The sequence below is a fragment of the Triticum dicoccoides genome, chromosome 3B, assembly GCF_002162155.2.
Source record: "Triticum dicoccoides isolate Atlit2015 ecotype Zavitan chromosome 3B, WEW_v2.0, whole genome shotgun sequence".
In the NCBI taxonomy this organism is placed as follows: Eukaryota; Viridiplantae; Streptophyta; class Magnoliopsida; order Poales; family Poaceae; genus Triticum; species Triticum dicoccoides.
The window spans coordinates 571,652,799-571,657,047 of NC_041385.1; the positions used below are offsets into that span (position 1 = coordinate 571,652,799).

General features: G+C 44.4%; 1 long non-coding RNA gene across 4 annotated transcripts; it reads left to right on the forward strand.

The window, feature by feature from the left end:
* The first annotated feature begins 361 nt into the window (after nucleotides 1–361).
* LOC119277153 lies at nucleotides 362–3,850 on the forward strand. 4 transcript variants are annotated; one of them, XR_005136953.1, is made up of 5 exons: nucleotides 362–1,017; nucleotides 1,131–2,666; nucleotides 2,764–2,849; nucleotides 2,952–3,423; nucleotides 3,526–3,850. It is a non-coding gene; the product is annotated as an uncharacterized LOC119277153 (long non-coding RNA). The 4 variants fall into 4 exon arrangements; XR_005136952.1 differs by having other exon boundaries at nucleotides 362–1,013; XR_005136951.1 differs by having other exon boundaries at nucleotides 363–2,101; nucleotides 2,189–2,666.
* Nucleotides 3,851–4,249: the final 399 nt, after the last annotated feature.

Sequence of the window (4,249 nt, forward strand, 5' to 3'; positions counted from 1 at the left end):
TTTTTGCAAAAGAGCCCCTAACTTTTATGAGAATCAACCCGCAGTCCTAATTAAGTCAACCCGAACCGATGCACAGTTGCACACAGGAAAATAAAGAACCCCCGACCCGAGAAAATATCAGGTGCTCCGGGAGCACCTAAGCTCCCGTGCGAGCTCGGCCGTTGGATCTTAGATCCAAGAGTTCCTGTAAAATAGTGAACATTTTTGCAAAAAAGGCCTCATAAAATCTGAAAAATGCGCACAAGTACAGCAGCTACAGCAGCTCCCTAATTGCCGTTGGATCTGAGATCCGAGGGCCCAGAAGTCCGTATCATGGGAGCACCCAATCCATCTCCCACCCCGCCGCATGCCGCCTTCGCTGCCACGCTGCCGCGCGCCATCAACCCCATCGGCGCTCCTCCCCCTATCCCAAGTGCCCCCACCCCCGCGGCCTTCCACCGCCGACGACACTCTATGTTGCAGCCGTTGTCGGCTCCCCCCGTCCCTGCTACCATGGCGCCATCGGGACTCCTCCCCACTGCTTCCACCTCGGCAATGGTTCCCCCAACCCCGCCGGCTTCGCCATCTCGGCGCGCTCCACCACCCGTTGGACCCTTCCGCCCTGGCTCCCCCACCCGCATCTCATCTCCAACCCAGCGCCCACTCAAATGCGGCGGCCGCCGCCGCTCAACAGCAGGGCCTGCTGAATACGTGCTCTCGTCGCCGCCTCCTCAGCCTAACAAAGCCACACCAAGGACTCTTCCTCGGAGCCTCCTCCTGCTCATGGTTCATCGGCCCCGCGCCTCCCTTGCGATGGCGACACGGCTGAGGGCGCAGTCAGCAAGGGTGTCGTCTAGGGGTGGCGGGGAAGTTGCTGGCGGGTGAGCTCTGCCTGTTGACGCGTGGATGGGAGGGGTCCAGGAGCCACCACGACAACCAGGAGAGTCTTCCAAGAGAGCGAGGACTCGCGCAACAGCAGCGGCGACGAGCCCGACGGTCTTGCCGACCTCACCCACCTCGCCGATAAGTTCTAAGTATGTACGTTGTGCACCCCCTTCTGCCCACCCCTTGCTGTTGCAGGCTTCCACCGTATGCTGGTGTGACTTTCTTTTGTGTTCCGACCATACTTTTCCCCAAATTGTGTTTGGCAGGTTGGATAGGTAACTGGCTTCTACCATGTGAATTATTACTGCTTCTGAACCTCTGATCGGTATAGGTTGGATGAACATCTCTGAATCACATGTATAGCAACTACCAAATTTGTTGTTACTACTGTACCAGCTTCTTTCAAGTAAATTATTGGTTAGCAATTATGATGTTCTAGCCTGTTAGAATCAGAACGCATGATAACACAACCAAAAAATTGATATGTCTGGCATGTTTGATCTGATTTTACTCCATGACCACAGCGCAGAACAAAAATCTATGATAACCTCTTGCTGACACCTTGCCATGTGCGCCATTATCAAGCCTGATTCAGAGAAGGCAATCAGTTTTCTATTTTGCTCATTTATTTTACCCAGAATAGTAATTGGGTTAACTTAACTTGCTATGTCGGTCTATGCTGGAGCTGACATGCTGTGCCTTTCATTTTAGATGCACACAAGTAAGCAAACTGCAGACGAGAAGGAAAATAAGTTTCTCTCCGTGGTTCACTTGCCGTTGTTCTCTGTCCACGAGACAGAGCTTCAGTCTCTCATAACTCGTAATAGGTCGATGTACTATCACCTGCATCCGTCATCTACTCGTGGAGCTCTTGAGATACTTCAGATACGACACAGTGGCCTACGTGTCCAAATGGCAGGGTTATATTCAACAATTGTAGAAAGCTGTAGAAAATATAACACACAATTTTTTCTTGCATATATAGATTTACTTAATATTTTTAGTAATCAAATAATTTGGTATTCAGTGTTTACTTGAATATTTTATATCGATTTCTAGCAATGTTCAGTAACAGAGCAATGGAGTGCGAGACATTCTCAGTGTATTGTAGTTTCCATGTTGTGTTATCTCGAGGGAGACCCGGCGTCCAATTAGTCACGGACAATATGTCGAGTGTGGTACCATCCAGGTACAAGAGTCAGCCGCCCAGGACGGCAATGTCGGCAAGATACTCCACGTAATTCTGACCTCCCCATCCTCTTGTTTGATCCTTCTTGTTGTGCTTTTTTAGCTGCTGATGGTTGGCGTACCATGTTGTGCGTAGAGGACAGAGGACAAGGGGAAAGAGTACGACAATATTGTGAGATCAAGAGTTATGATTTGTGAGGGAACAAATGATTTTCTTGATCTTTGTGTTGACGAGATGGTGGCTTTCCTAGGGTAGCATTGTGTCCGATGGGGGCAGGGTTGCACCATGGGGAACTGTGAATGCCATTTGGGTAGGACGAATACAATCAATGATGGATTGACATAGATCTTTGTCGAGTTAAAACATGAAAAATATTGATATTTTTCTAATACAATTCCTGCATGATGATGTATCTTTCACCTTTGACAATTTTTTTGCATAAAAAGGCAGTGGCATTGATGATGGGCACGAATGGTGGTTGCGCTGTAGTCAAACATGGGTGTTGTGGACGGTCCCTATAGACGATACAGGATGACGCCAAGTCGCCAACCATCATTACAAGTTTGCCGAATTAGAAATACGAAGAGAAGTGGCAATACAGATAAACCGCTAGGTGCGTGCGACGATTTGTTTAACACATTGCAATGCCCGGGCACGGTATTTATTTTTGATTCTGATCCTAATCAAAATGTATTTATATGTTCTGACAGAAAGTATGAGCTCCTGAATGTCCTGGAATTTAGTAGCTCATGAAAATGGATGTGCCTTTTAGTGAAGGAACCAGAGGGGAGGATATGTAAGTACTCAACTTACTTTAAATTTCTGTATCTTTTCACAAATAACTATCGAACTTGTGCACTGCCCATGCCTGCTTATTCTGCTTCTCCATGTGCACCAGATGTTAAAGAATTTGAGGAAGAGACTTGAAGTCTGTTTTATCCATGTGTACCGGCTAGAAGATAATTTGAGGAAGAGATTAAAAGGCACATAAATCAATATTCTGATTCTGGTGTAAGAACGTTGGTTCTTGTATACCTTGTCTTACATGAGAAAGAGTATGCGGTTGATGACTACTTCAGCACTGCCAAACCATCTGGACGTGCAGAGGCAGGCTAATCTATGGCATTCTGCCATTTTATACAATCATGTTTGCTTCATGCATGATCAATCGACATCATTTTTCCCATATGAAGTCCCTTTGAATCAAAGAGGCTCTATAAATCTGTGTTTTCTCAAACTTAACTACTCCTTAACTTGTAATCTGAAATTAGAGATTGTGGTGCATGATGCTGAAGTTTGACCTTGGCCATCGGGAAGAAGTTGTGCGGTGTGACATTATGAGAATTGGCAAGCAGACTCCTCTCCAGCTGGTACGTTCCCTGTGACATTATGAGAATGATACTAATAGTATCTTCGGCTTTATAATTTGATTCATGTTGAGTTTTCAAATGGGTGTCTTCTTGTCTGCGCAGAGCTTGTCACGAGATTGTGCTTGCTGGCATCAAGCTATGGACTTGCTACAAAAAGATATAATGGTGTGTTTGGTGCTTATACAAGGCCCTAGAAGATGATTATATGTACTACTTTAATTTGTTCTTTGTATTTTTCTGTATATTGCCAAATGGATTTAGAGCATAGCCATTGCATTATATGGTAGCTGTGTGTGTTCCCTACATTTTTTTGTATGTTGATAAACATGGAAACACGCTGTTAGAGTGGGTCAGTTTGTATATCTGAGTGTCTACACATGAATCTTGACTATATATAGCAATATGGGCACAAGAACCCTTTAAATTTTGTCATATGTCACATCTACTAACTTTTCCTTCCAAATGTTTTAAGCATTGAGAATTTTGAGAGAAGAACAATTCTGCATATATATTATTGGATTGATGAATGTAAATATTATGAAATATAACACAAATGCATTCTTGCATGGTTCTGTGTTTGAAATTCAAAGTCTATGTATGGGGGTGGAAGGAAAGGATTGCGAGTCATGCTGCTATCTCTGCCTCCTCAATTGATGCTCGCCACTTCTGTTAAGGATTTACGTTTATTTTAGTCCACCAAGAAAAAATAAATTAGTGACCAACTGTGCTTATCTACTACTGCTTCAAGATTTTTTTTTCTTTAAAGGTTTGATAGTACATTTGTAGATTTTTTGACATTTTTGTTACTACTACAAATTTAGTTACA